Below are 15924 nucleotides of genomic sequence, written 5' to 3'. Positions count from 1 at the left end.
GTAGTTGGTCACGAATGTTTGACCTTGAACAGAACTTACAACATCAATCAACATGCCTCAATCACAATTGTACAGAAAAGAGTGGGAGTCTGTACCTGAACAAATGTCAAATCGTATTTTTTGCAGAGATGGCCAGTCAATTTGAGTATTTATTTATTTTTTATTAACAACAAATCAATACAGGAAGTACATGAGGGAACACAAGTATATATGGATAATATACAATGGACAATTGGGCTAGGTGGTAAAATATCACATTACACGAGGACCTGAAGGGACATACATACACTTATAATTATAACAGCTTTTTTGTTAGTAGAGTATTTATGTAATTGTCTTAAAATACAGTTCAATTTCTTTTTGTAGGCTAAGAAAATGTTTTTTTTTTTTTTTTGTAAATTTACATTTGTGAATATGAAATTTGGCCAAAAGAATAATGAAATTAATGACGTAAAAATGTTTCAGCTTATTTCTATCGAAGGTAAAGAATCCAAGCAGTACATCTCTCCACAATAATGTAAAATCTTCATAAATGTGTTCAATTATAAATCTACTGATGTCTTGCCACAGTTTTCTTACATGAATACAGTCAATTTGAGTAACGTTATTGTGTATTCTACGTAAAGACGCAGTTTTACGTTATCACGCAATGACGTCACAACGTCATTTAGCAACTTCAAGCAACAAATCAACCTGCCCCTAGCAACTTACCCTGAAAATTAGTTGACAACACTGGATATTATTGTACACTCACAAACTCGATCAAAAACGAGGGCTGAGGGGCTTACGTTGCCAACTTGCGTTGCTTGGCTAAGCATTTGGACAAATATGGCAGTGGGGAATCCCCCGAAGGAGAGGTTACGTAGAGGAGGGTGTGTCTTTTATGACTTTGAAACGCAGCCCAGATTTCAGTCATGTAGGTGTGTTTTCTGACAGATTCTGCTTTTGGTTATTGATGATTGTCCCCCATGAGCCACTGTAGACGTGATAGCCCATTTCACTTACTCAAAATTTATCCCAGAATGAATCTAAGATGACGACGCAAGAAATCTATAAATAATTTTGACGTTTTTTTTGCCAAGGATATTTTATTTTTGCGCAATTTTTTTTTTTTTTTACATCTAACTAAGTTGTTTTGGTGCAGTATTTCTCAAGTAAAAAAAAAAATGTGCAAAGTGTTGTCTTCTGTAAACGATGTCAGTGCTGCTGGGCAGGTCTGTCTCACTGACTATGCAATTGGGATAGAGAGTGATCACTGCAGCAGTTCACCCCATGTTAGTGGGCAAATGGACATCGTCAAATCAAAACCCAATTGTCATTTACCCGTTGTGACGCAGGGCAGTTCCAAACTCTGTTATAGACAGACTGACTTTATCCTATTTACACTTTGTAGTCAAGGTTGACCCTAAAACAATTGTTTGTGAATCATATCGATGCCACAGCCTGTTGTCAAAGGGATTTGTTGCTTTTTAATAAGGAAGTCGCTTTTTAAGGTCTTTAATTAATTGAATCTCTAATTGCAACTGGGCTTTTGTTTTATTTAGTAAAGTAATTAGCCTTGTCCGAGCCAGAACGGCCCATAGGGCAGGAGTCCATCTCCTGTTTCTGTAGAGTGAACCAGAACGGCCCATAGGGCAGGAGTCCATCTCCTGTTTCTGTAGAGTGAACCAGAACGGCCCATAGGGCAGGAGTCCATCTCCTGTTTCTGTAGAGTGAACCAGAACGGCCCATAGGGCAGGAGTCCATCTCCTGTTTCTGTACAGTAAACCAGAAGGGCCCATAGGGCAGGAGTCCATCTCCTGTTTCTGTACAGTGAACCAGAACGGCCCATAGGGCAGGAGTCCATCTCCTGTTTCTGTACAGTGAACCAGAACGGCCCATAGGGCAGGAGTCCATCTCCTGTTTCTGTACAGTGAACCAGAACGGCCCATAGGGCAGGAGTCCATCTCCTGTTTCTGTACAGTGAACCAGAACGGCCCATAGGGCAGGAGTCCATCTCCTGTTTCTGTACAGTGAACCAGAACGGCCCATAGGGCAGGAGTCCATCTCCTGTTTCTGTACAGTAAACCAGAAGGGCCCATAGGGCAGGAGTCCACCTCCTGTTTCTGTACAGTAAACCAGAACGGCCCATAGGGCAGGAGTCCATCTCCTGTTTCTGTACAGTAAACCAGAACGGCCCATAGGGCAGGAGTCCATCTCCTGTTTCTGTACAGTGAACCAGAAGGGCCCATAGGGCAGGAGTCCATCTCCTGTTTCTGTAGAGTGAACCAGAACGGCCCATAGGGCAGGAGTCCATCTCCTGTTTCTGTAGAGTGAACCAGAAGGGCCCATAGGGCAGGAGTCCACCTCCTGTTTCTGTAGAGTGTTCTGGTGTTCTTCCATGCCGTCCATGGGAGGGGTGCGTCACTTGAGTAGGTTGAGCCACTGACGTGGTCTTCCTGTCTGGGTTGGCGCCCCCCCCTTGGGTTGTGCCGTGGCGGAGATCTTTGTGGGCTATACTCGGCCTTGTCTTCGGACGGTAAGTTGGTGGTTGTAGATATCCCTCTAGTGGTGTGGGGGCTGTGCTTTGGCAAAGTGGGTGGGGTTATATCCTGCCTGTTTGGCCCTGTCCGGGGGTATCATCGGATGGGGCCACAGTGTCTTCTGATCCCTCCTGTCTCAGCCTCCAGTATTTATGCTGCAGTAGTTTATGTGTCGGGGGGCTAGGGTCAGTCTGTTACATCTGGAGTATTCTCTTGTCTTATCCGGTGTCCTGTGTGAATGTAAATATGCTCTCTCTAATTCTCTCTTTCTCTCTTTCTTTCTTTCTCTTGGAGGACCTGAGCCCTAGGACCATGCCTCAGGACTACCTGGCATGATGACTCCTTGCTGTCCCCAGTCCACCTGGCCATGCTGCTGCTCCAGTTTCAACTGTTCTGCCTGCGGCTACGGAACCCTGACCTGTTCACCGGACGTGCTTGTTGCACCCTCGACAATTACTATGATTATTATTATTTGACCATGCTGGTCATTTACGAACATTTTAACATCTTGACCATGTTCTGTTATAATATCCACCCGGCACAGCCAGAAGAGGACTGGCCACCCCTCATAGCCTGGTTCCTCTCTAGGTTTCTTCCTAGGTTTTTGGCCTTTCTCAGGAGTTTTTCCTAGGGAGTTTTTCCCAGCCACCGTGTTTCTTTCACATGCATTGCTTGCTGTTTGGGGTTTTAGGCTGGGTTTCTGTACAGCACTTTGAGATTTCAGCTGATGTACGAAGGGCTATATAAATAAATTTGATTTGATTTTGATTTGATTTAGAGTGAACCAGAACGGCCCATAGGGCAGGAGTCCATCTCCTGTTTCTGTAGAGTGAACCACAAGGGCCCATAGGGCAGGAGTCCATCTCCTGTTTCTGTGGTGTGAGGCAGCTTAATGTACAGTACACCCCCTGGACAAGACACTAGTCTATGGCAGCTTCTAGTTTACAAATAGTTGTATTATTGTAACAGACGTGCTCAGTTGAGGCATTATTGTGTTGTTGTATTGTGTTGTAACAGACGTGCTCCGTTGAGACATTGTTGTGTTGTATTGTGTTGTTGTAGTGTTGTATTGTGTTGTAGTGTTGTTGTGTTGTTGTAACAGACATGCTCAGTTGAGGGAAGAGAGAGAACACATGTTATAACGGTTTCCCACCAACCTTGATCAGAATGAGATTGGGGCAAGGTTAGCCCAAGCTACAGCCTCGTGGCTCTCCTCACATGTTTAGGGGCATCTCTCTGTCTCTTCAAGCCTCACCTTTCCAAATCATAATTAGAACTATTGATAAATTAATTTAGCAATAGTTAGAACCAACGTGAAGCACTATCACTTTAATTTAAGACGCTAACTTTTCTCATCACCTGCGGTAATGACAGATTGGCATTTCAATGCGTTCTTAGTCTAAATTATTATACATTTCGCATTGTGCAGATCTCCACAATCAACCTGATTTACCCCAAATAAACCATTTTGGATAAGCCTGATAAGCCTGAATCAGTTACGGGCACGGTTGACCCATTCTTCCTTTCCTGGTGTTTCTTCATGTTCTTCTTCAGTGTTTCAGTTCGTCCTTTTTAATGGCAGAATGGATTGATAATGTCTCTCACCTGAGCCGCCGCTGTCCTTTACGGTCCATTATGTCTTTGTCCATTTTTCCTACCAGTACACCAGCAGTATGAGAGAAGTTTGGACTGGGTTTCTCTCTCCCCCATGCTCACTCCACGTGGACTCATGTCACACTCCTGAGAGGAAAAAGCAGTTGATAGCTTCTGGATGCTGTGTACAGGTTGCTGGCTCAGACTCAGGTCTCACGGGAGAAGTGGTGAAGGACCGTACAGAATGCCATTTTCAGCCGGTTAAAGGCGGTAGTTGAGGTTCACACTGTTCTCAGCCCACATTCTCTCTCTCTCTCTCTCTGTATGAGAGAGAGAGAGACAGAGACAAAGAGAGAGACAGAGACAAAGAGAGAGACAGAGACAAAGAGAGAGAGAGAGACAGAGACAAAGAGAGACAAAGAGACAGACAAAGAGAGAGAGAGAGAGACAAAGAGAGAGACAGAGACAAAGAGAGAGACAAAGACAGAGACAAAGACAGAGACAAAGAGAGAGACAGAGAGACAGAGACAAAGAGAGAGACAGAGACAAAGAGAGAGACAGAGACAAAGAGAGAGACAAAGAGAGAGACAGACAGAGACAAAGAGAGAGACAGAGAAAAAGAGAGAGACAGAGACAAAGAGAGAGACAAAGACAAAGGGAGAGACAGAGACAAAGAGAGAGACAGACAAGGAGAGAGACAGAGACAAAGAGAGAGACAGAGACAAAGAGAGAGACAGAGACAAAGAGAGAGACAGACAAGGAGAGAGACAGAGACAAAGAGAGAGACAGAGACAAAGAGAGAGACAGAGACAAAGAGAGAGACAAAGATAGAGACCCAATCTGGTGACATTAGTTATTGAAGCAGGACCAAAACAGCAATACACATCTATCTCTCGAGGTGGGAGAAACTACCATTCATTTGGAGTAACTGTCAACCATTACCAACATCTCTTTATATATCTGTAACGTGTACGCTAGGAGTCAGGAAGTGCATCATTTATTGAACAAAACAGGAAACACGAACAACGCACAGACAGGAAACTGGAACAGAAACAACGACGACTGGGGAAGGAACCAAAGTGAGTGACATATATATAGGGAAGGTAAACAAGGAGGTGATGGAGTCCAGGTGAGTCTGATGACGCGCAGGTACGCGTTAACGACGGTGACAGGTGTGCGCCATAACGAGCAGCCCAGAGGCCGGCGAGGGAGCACACGTGACCGTACCCCTGCCAGCCGCAGGACGCAAACCAAAGGGACGATCCCGGGGATCCGGAGCGGACCGGTCGCCTCCGCTGAGGCGCAGAAACCTGACGAAGCGGCTGAGGCGTGATGAGCATGATGAGACCTCCCCAGTTGCCTCGGTCGAGGCACGAGAAACCTCTTCACCAGCTGAGGCATGGCAGCCTGTCGAGCCAGCTGAGGTATGGAAACCCGTCGAGCCAGCTGAGGCAGGGGAACCTGACAAACCGGCTGAGGCCTCCCAGGTAGCTCCGGTTCGGACACCTGGACTCATCATCACCTCCAACATAAATTTTTTTTAAAACAACCCTGATGCTTCCCTTTGGTGAGGTGTTATTCTGTAACGTGCAGGCTGGGAATCAGGAAGCAAGTTCAGGAAGTGCATCATTTGTTAAACAAATGAATAAAACAAAAAACGCGAACAACGCACGACCAGGAAACTGAAACAGAAACAATGACCGCTGGGGAAGGAACCAAAGGGAGGGACATATATACACGCGCAGGTGTGCTTAACGATGGTGACAGGTGTGCGCCATAACGAGCAGCCTGGTGACCTAGAGGCCGGAGAGGGAGCACATGCATCCCAAAAAAACATCAACATTGTCTGTTAAAAATAAACAAATTAGTATAAATCAAATTATCTCTTGATAACTCCATAAGGTAATGGGCTCCCGAGTGGCACAGAGGCCTAAGGCACTGCATCTCCGTGCAAAAGGCGTCACTACAGTCCCTGGTTCGAATCCAGGCAGTATCACATCCGGCTGCGATTGGGAGTCCCATAGGGCACCGCACAATTGGCCCAGCGTCGTCCGGGTTTGGCCGAGGTAGGCTGTCATTGTAAATAAGAACAAATTCTTAACTGACTTGCCTAATTAAATAAAGGTTAAATAAAGAATACAAATAAATGAAATGGTTAAATAGACTAGAGACAGCTCTCTCTGTCCTTCTCGTGGTCTGAATCACACACAGGACTATTGATAAATTATCAAATAAACAATGTCTGCTGTCTTTCTAGTGAGGGTGATCAGCCCTAGTACGGTCAGCCAGCCCTAGTAAGGTCAGTCAGCCCTAGTAAGGTCAGTCAGCCCAACTAAGGTCAGCCCTAGTAAGGTCAGCCAGCCCTAGTAAGGTCAGCCAGCCCTAGTAAGGTCAGTCAGCCCTAGTAAGGTCAGCCAGCCCTAGTAAGGTCAGTCAGCCCTATTAAGTGAGTCTTTGTTTTCCTGTACCTCAGACATTATTTAAAGATATTTCAAACATTTTGTGTATCAGGTTTACATTGGGTTTTTCAGTACATTTCTTCTAATCAAGATAATTTACATGTGTGCAACCAAAACTCTGAAAATAGAAGCTTTCATTTGTGTACAGCATCCTTTCTAACCCGTGAAGAACAAAATGAAAAGACCCCACACTTCTAAATCAAACAGTATTAACCACTAAGAAATATTAATTAATAGGTGAGTTGTGTGTGGATGCTTGTGTGTATGTAGCAAAAATCATAGGGTAAACACATACAAAATGGCCAGGCCTTACTTAATTTGGGAGCTCCCTAAACAGCTGGATCCAGGCACCTGCCTCAGGAAGCCTTTCAAAGGGAGAGATAAAGAATAATTGATAAACATGAGAAGAAAAAAAACCTTGGGACCGGACATTCCATCAGTCCTATAAGATAGAAAATAAACATGTCATTTAGATTTCACTATGCTACATTTTTAATCAGTCCCAAAAATTCTTAATCATTGATCGAGTTAACTGCATCTTGGGCAGGAAGTCTCCAATAAACCCATGCGTATACAGAATTATACTTCAGACACATTTACAGTTGAAGTTTACATATCCTTTAGCCAAATACATTTAAATTCAGTTTTTCACAATTCCTGACATTTAATCCTAATAAAAATTCCCTGTCTTAGGTCAGTTAGGATCACCACTTTATTTTAAGAATGTGAAATGTCAGAATAATAGTAGAGAGAATGATTTATTTCAGCTTTTATTTCTTTCATCACATTCCCAGTGGGTCAGAAGTTTTACATACACTGAATTAGTATTTGGTAGCATTGCCTTTAAATTGTTTAACTTGGGTGAAACGTTTCGGGTAGCCTTCCACAAGCTTCCCACAATAAGTTGGGTGAATTTTTGGCCCATTCCTCCTGACAGAGCTGGTGTAACTGAGTCAGGTTTGTAGGCCTCCTTGCTCGCACATGCTTTTTCAGTTCTGCCCACACATTTTCTATAGGGTTGAGGTCAGGGCTTTGTGATGGCCACTCCAATACCTTGACTTTGTTGTCCTTAAGCCATTTTGCCACAACTTTGGAAGTATGCTTGAGGTCATTGTCAATTTGGAAGACCCATTTGCGACCAAGCTTTAACTTCCTGATTGATGTCTTGAGATGTTGTTTCAATATATCCACATAATTTTACAAATATTGTTACTTTACCCCTAGTAACCCATTATACAAATATTATTTTATAGTTATAGTTATATATAGTTATATCATCATCTATAGTCTCTATAGTTATATCATCTATAGTCTCTATAGTTATATCATCTATAGTCTCTATAGTTATATCATCTATAGTTATATCATCTATAGTTATATCATCTATAGTCTCTATAGTTATATCATCAATAGTTATATCATCTATAGTCTCTATAGTTATATCATCTATAGTCTCTATAGTTATATCATCTATAGTCTCTATAGTTATATCATCTATAGTCTCTATAGTTATATCATCTATAGTCTCTATAGTTATATCATCTATAGTCTCTATAGTTATATCATCTATAGTCTCTATAGTTATATAATCTATAGACCCTATAGTTTATATCATCTATAGTCTCTATAGTTATATCATCAATAGTCTCTATAGTTATATCATCTAAAGTCTATAGTTATATCATCGATAGTCCCTATAGTTATATCATCTATAGTATCTATAGTCCCTATAGTTATATCATCTATAGTCTCTAAAGTTATATCATCTATAGTTATATCATCTATAGTCTCTATAGTTATATCATCTATAGTTATATCATCTATAGTCCCTCAGCATCTATAGTCCCTATAGTTATATCATCTATAGTCCCTATAGTTATATCATCTATAGTCCCTATAGTTATATCATCTATAGTATCTATAGTCCCTATAGTTATATCATCTATAGTCCCTATAGTTATATCATCTATAGTATCTATAGTCCCTATAGTTATATCATCTATAGTCTATAGTTATATCATCTATAGTCTCTATAGTTATATCATCTATAGTCTCTATAGTTATATAATCTATAGTCTCTATAGTTATATCATCTATAGTCCCTATAGTTATATCATCTATAGTCTCTATTGTTATATCATCTATAGTCTCTATTGTTATATCATCTATAGTCTCTATAGTTATATCATCTATAGTTATATCATCTATAGTCCCTATAGTTATATCATCTATAGTCTCTATAGTTATATCATCTATAGTCTCTATAGTTATATCATCTATAGTTATATCATCTATAGTCTCTATAGTTATATCATCTATAGTCCCTATAGTTATATCATCTATAGTCCCTATAGTTATATCATCTATAGTCCCTATAGTTATATCATCTATAGTTATATCATCTATAGTTATATCATCTATAGTCTCTATAGTTATATCATCTATTGTCTCTATAGTTATATCATCTATAGTCCCTATAGTTATATCATCTATAGTCCCTATAGTTATATCATCTATAGTCCCTATAGTTATATCATCTATTGTCTCTATAATTATATCATCTATAGTCCCTATAGTTATATCATCTATTGTCTCTATAGTTATATCATCTATAGTCCCTATAGTTTATATAGTCATGAATGCTATGGCGTCTATAGTCTCTATGGGCTCTATAATCTCTATGGTCTCTATGGTCTCTATGGTCTCTATGGTCTCTATAATCGCTATGGTCTCTATAGTCTCTATGGTCTCTATGGACTCTATTGTCTCTATAATCTCTATGGTCTCTATGGTCTCTATAATCTCTATGTCTCTATAATCTCTATAGTCTCTATGGTCTCTATAGGCTCTATAGTCTCTATGGTCTCTATAATCTCTATGGTCTCTATAGTGTCTATAATCTCTATGGTTTCTATAGTCTCTATAATCTCTATGGTCTCTATAGTGTCTATGGTCTATAGTTTCTATGGTCTCTATAGTTTCTATGGTCTCTATAGACTCTTTAGTCTCTAAGGACTCTATGGTCTCTATAGTCTCTATGGTCTCTATAGTCTCTATGGTCTCTATAATCTCTATAGTCTCTATAATACCATGTCTCTATAGTCTCTATGATCTCTATAATCTCTATAGTCTCTGTCTCTATAATCTCTATGGTCTCTATAGTGTCTATAATCTCTGTGGTCTACAGTCTCTATAGTCTCTATAATCTCTATGGACTCTATAGACTCTATGGACTCTATGGTCTCTATAATCTCTATAGTCTCTATAATCTCTATGGTCTCTATAGTCTTGCTGCTTCCCATACATGTAAATTACACCCCTTATTCAAAAACACCCCGTGTTATTTTGTAAGCTAGTGGTACCCTCCTTCTACATCTTTGTTACATTTTATTGGTTTTCTATATTTTTTTAGTTTTATACAGATTCATTTAAATTCACTTACTGAAATCAGTTGCCGTCCCTCAATTGTTCGCAGATGATGTGTCTCCTCCTGGGCAGCTCACATTTAGGGTCTGGCCTGGCCGTGTCTGGCCTGGCCGTGTCTGGCCTGGCCGTGTCTGGCCTGGCCGTGTCTGGCCTGGCCGTGTCTGGCCTGGCCGTGTCTGGCCTGGCCGTGTCTGGCCTGGCCGTGTCTGGCCTGGCCGTGTCTGGCCTGGCCGTGTCTGGCCTGGCCGTGTCTGGCCTGGCCGTGTCCTCTTTCGGTCAGACGGTGAGTTCCCTCACGCTTCATAAAATGCTGCACTGGTTTTCCTCGCAGACTCCCACTGGAAAGCTCCGCAGGCAGAATCAATCATGTTGTTTGTTGACGCCAAATTGTCGTGGAAATTGGTACACGGGTACACTCGAAGTCGATCTTAAACGGATCATTGTTTATTTGTCGGCGTCCAACCAACATGCACCATAGTAAACGTGTCATCAGGAGCTGTTCCTGGGCAGTCCCAGCAGTTGTTTTATATACGGCTGTACACAGACAAGCTATATTTGTTTGGTTTAGCATAATTCATTAATCATTACCGTTTTGCTTCATTCATGTGACCAACCAATACTGGTTCATAACAGACCAATACTGGTTCATAACAGACCAATACTGGTTCATAACAGACCAATACTGGTTCATAACAGACCAATACTGGTTCATAACAGACCAATACTGGTTCATAACAGACCAACACTGGTTCATAACAGACCAATACTGGTTCATAACAGACCAATACTGGTTCATAACAGACCAATACTGGTTCATAACAGACCAATACTGGTTCATAACAGACCAATACTGGTTTATAACAGACCAATACTGGTTCATAACAGACCAAAACTGGTTCATAACATGTAACAGACCAATACTGGTTCATAACAGACCAATACTGGTTCATAACAGACCAATACTGGTTCATAACAGACCAAAACTGGTTCATAACATGTAACAGACCAATACTGGTTCATAACAGACCAAAACTGGTTCATAACAGACCAATACTGGTTCATAACAGACCAAAACTGGTTCATAACATGTAACAGACCAATACTGGTTCATAACAGACCAATACTGGTTCATAACAGACCAATACTGGTTCATAACAGACCAATACTGGTTCATAACAGACCAATACTGGTTCATAACAGACCAATACTGGTTCATAAGACCAATACTGGTTCATAACAGACCAATACTGGTTTATAACAGACCAATACTGGTTCATAACAGACCAATACTGGTTTATAACAGACCAATACTGGTTCATAACATGTAACAGACCAATACTGGTTTATAACAGACCAATACTGGTTCATAACATGTAACAGACCAATACTGGTTCATAACAGACCAATACTGGTTCATAACAGACCAATACTGGTTCATAACATGTAACAGACCAATACTGGTTCATAACAGGCCAATACTGGTTCATAACAGGCCAATACTGGTTCATAACAGACCAATACTGGTTCATAACAGACCAATACTGGGTCATAACAGACCAACACTGGTTCATAACAGACCAACACTGGTTCATAACAGACCAATACTGGTTCATAACAGACCAATACTGGTTCATAACAGACCAATACTGGTTCATAACAGACCAATACTGGTTCATAACAGACCAATACTGGTTCATAACAGACCAATACTGGTTCATAACATGTAACAGACCAATACTGGTTTATAACAGACCAACACTGGTTCATAACATGTAACAGACCAATACTGGTTTATAACAGACCAACACTGGTTCATAACATGTAACAGACCAATACTGGTTCATAACAGACCAATACTGGTTCATAACAGACCAATACTGGGTCATAACAGACCAATACTGGGTCATAACAGACCAATACTGGTTCATAACAGACCAATACTGGTTTATAACAGACCAATACTGGTTTATAACAGACCAATACTGGTTCATAACATGTAACAGACCAATACTGGTTCATAACAGGCCAATACTGGTTCATAACATGTAACAGACCAACACCTCACCCTTGCTGCCCAGGGTTAAAGGCGCTGTATGGTCAATCCGACGTCTGCATTGATCGTGCAGCATTTACGGTGATTCGGCCTCTGCAGAAGTCGGGGCGTTCATAGTCCTTGCGCTTCGCGGAGCAGAGCTGTTGTGAAGGAAGTTGTCAAAGAAGTGAGTGTGTTTTTATACAGGACCTCCCTCCCCCACCTACTGTCAACCAATCAAAGCCCTCCGCATTGTTACAAAATGTGGGAGCTGCACGACAATGAGGTACGGAGCTCAATTTGGGCCTCTGCATGCCATCCGGAGGATCCAAAGCATAAATTGGCTCCTAAGAACATTTTATTTATTTATTTTATTTCACCTTTATTTAACCAGGTAGGCTAGTTGAGAACAAGTTCTCATTTACAATTGCGACCTGGCCAAGATAAAGCAAAGCAGTTCGACAACATACAACAACAGAGTTACACATGGAGTAAAACAAACATACAGTCAATAATACAGTAGAACAATAAGTCTATGTACAATGTGAGCCAATGGGGTGCGATAAGGGAGGTAAAGGGGAAAAAGGACAACATAACTAGTAGATTCATAACACTACATCAATCTCTAAACTTATTCCACGGATCCTTTGGCCAAAATTTAATCAAATCTGTTGTCAGAAACATTCATATGAATATCTGGCTGCTGACCCCCTTGCAGTACAGACCCCACTTTGAGATCCCCTGGTCTGGCTGCTGACCCCCTGCAGTACAGACCCCACTTTGAGAACTCCTGGTCTGGCTGCTGACCCCCTGCAGTACAGACCCCACTTTGAGAACCCCTGGTATAGGGTATAGGGTGCCATTTGGTGATGTACCCCTTATATCTTGTAAGGGTTGTGGGTAATATCGCTCTGAGCAATGCTTCTACTGAAAACTAGCTATATTTAGCATTAAAATCATTGTCTACCAATGGATTTAAGATGGTCTTTAAGTTCTTAAGAAACACACCTCTGAACTTTCCCGGACACACATTTAGATTACTGTAGTCCTGGACTAAAACATCATCTGATAGATTACTGTAGTCCTGGACTAAAACATAATCTGATAGATTAATATAGTCCTGGACTAAAACATCATCTGATAGATTACTGTAGTCCTGGACTAAAACATAATCTGATAGATTAATATAGTCCTGGACTAAAACATCATTTGATAGATTATTCTTTGACGGTTCTTTTTAGTTGCAGGTTTTAAACTGAGGCAAGGATTCAATTCGATCGCGGGTTATATGGATTGAAGTTTAAGGCAATGTTCCTGCATTCTTGGAAAACGCTACATAAACTCAGCAAAAAAAGAAACGTCCTCTCACTGTAAACTGTGTTTATTTTCAGCAAATTTAACATGTGTAAATACTTGTATGAACATAAGATTCAACAACTGAGACATAAACTGAACAAGTTCCCACAGACATGTGACTAACAGAAATGGAATAATGTGTCCCTGAACAAAGGGGGGGTCAAAATCAAAAGTAACAGTCAGTATCTGGTGTGGCCACCAGCTGCATTAAGTACTGCAGTGCATCTCCTCCTCATGGACTGCACCAGATTTGCCCGTTCTTGCTGTGAGATGTTACCCCACTCTTCCACCAAGGCACCTGCAAGTTCCCAGACATTTCTGGGGGGAATGGCCCTAGCCCTCACCCTCCGATCCAACAGGTCCTAGACGTGCTCAATGGGATTGAGATACGGTCTCTTCGCTGGCCATGGCAAAACACTGACATTCCTGTCTTGCAGGAAATCAGCCATACTGCTCGTTCTGTGCGTGGTGGCATTGTAATGCTGGAGGGTCATGTCAGGATGAGCCTGCAGGATGGGTACCACATGAGGGAGGAGGATGTCTTCCCTGTAACGCACAGCGTTGACATTGCCTGCAATGACAACAAGCTCAGTCCGATGATGCTGTGACACACCGCCCCAGACCATGACGGACCCTCCACCTCCAAATCGATCCCGCTCCAGAGTACAGGCCTCGGTGTAACGCTCATTCCTTCGACGATAAATGTGAATCCGACCATCACCCCTGGTGAGACAAAACCACGACTCGTCAGTGAAGAGCAGTTTTTGCCAGTCCTGTCTGGTCCAGTGACGGTGGGTTTGTGCCCATAGGTGACGTTGTTGCCGGTGATGTCTGGTGAGGACCTGCCTTACAACAGGCCTACAAGCCCTCAGTCCAGCCTCTCTCAGCCTATTGCGGACAGTCTGAGCACTGATGGAGGGATTGTGCGTTCCTGGTGTAACTCGGACAGTTGTTGTTGCCATCCTGTGCCTGTCCTGCAGGTGTGATGTTCGGATGTACTGATTCTGTGTATGTATTGTTACTCGTGGTCTGCCACTGCGAGGACGATCAGCTGTCCGTCCTGTCTCCCTGTAGCGCTGTCTTAGGCGTCTCACAGTACGGACTTGCAATTTATTGCCCTGGCCACATCTGCAGTCCTCATGCCTCCTTGCAGCATGCCTAAGGCACGTTCACGCAGATGAGCAGGGACATTGGGCATCTTTCTTTTGGTGTTTTTCAGAGTCAGTAGAAAGGCCTCTTTAGTGTCCTAAGTTTTTATAACTGTGACCTTAATTGCCTACAGTCTAAGTCTTAACGACCGTTCCACAGGTGCATGTTCATAATTGTTTTGATGGTTCATTGAACAAGCATGGGAAACAGTGTTTAAACCCTTTACAATGAAAATCTGTGAAGTTACATGAATTTTTACTAATTATCTTTGAAAGACAGGGTCCTGAAAAAGGGGCGTTTCTTTTTTTGCTGCATTTATGTCGGCTCAATCGTAAATTTACTTTAAAAGTTGTAATGCCTACAGTATAACCTGCGATCGGATTGAATCCGGTCTAAACCTGTGTCCAGGAAACCACAATGTCTAAATCTGTGTCCAGGAAACCACAATGTCTAAATCTGTGTCCAGGAAACCACAATGTCTAAACCTGTGTCCAGGAAACCACAAGTGCCCATAGGGGTGGTCTTTGCTAAGTGTCCACAGGGGTGGTCTTTGCTAAGTGTCCACAGGGGTGGTCTTTGCTAAGTGTCCACAGTGGTGGTCTTTGCTAAGTGTTCATAAGGGGTGCTTTAATGAATCTTTTGCAAACATTTGATTGACAATTGCTAGTATGAACTTCAATCCATTCTATCTGGATTCCAGTGCATTACTCAGTATTTGGGCTCTTGAGTAGCGCAGCGGTCGAACGCACTGCATCTCAGTGCTAGAGGCATCACTACAGACCCTGGTTCGATTCCAGGCTGTATCACAACTGGCCATGATAAGGAGTCCCATAGGGCGGCGCGCAATTGGCCCAGCGTCGTCCGGGTTTGGCCGGGGTAGGCAGTCATTGTAAAAAATAATTTGTTTTTAACTGACTTGCCTAGTTAAAGGTTAAATAAATAAAAATAAATCTTGATTATACACGCAATAGACGCCACCATGTTAGGAAAGTAGTACATGTTTGGGCAAAAAGCATTATTTTGACATTTAATTCAGTACTTGCAATTTACATGTATGTATCTGTAGCCTTGGATACCAGGTTTAGTCAATGAACCAGATTTGGAAGGATGGCTCTGCGAGACTAATGCAACGGTCTTACAAGTACATGTATACTAAAACTCAACTAAACTCACTGTGGATTTGATCCTGTTAGGTGACTGACTACCTGCCTTCAGGATGTTACCCACTGAGGTGACTGACTACCTGCCTTCAGGATGTTACCCACTGAGGTGACTGACTACCTGCCTTCAGGATGTTACCCACTGAGGTGACTGACTACCTGCCTTCAGGATGTTACCCACTGAGGTGTGCTGAGTGACTACCTGCCTTCAGGATGTTATCCACTGA

The sequence above is a fragment of the Salmo trutta genome, chromosome 3, assembly GCF_901001165.1.
Source record: "Salmo trutta chromosome 3, fSalTru1.1, whole genome shotgun sequence".
In the NCBI taxonomy this organism is placed as follows: domain Eukaryota; kingdom Metazoa; phylum Chordata; class Actinopteri; order Salmoniformes; family Salmonidae; genus Salmo; species Salmo trutta.
Note: the sequence above shows the minus strand (reverse complement) of the source record.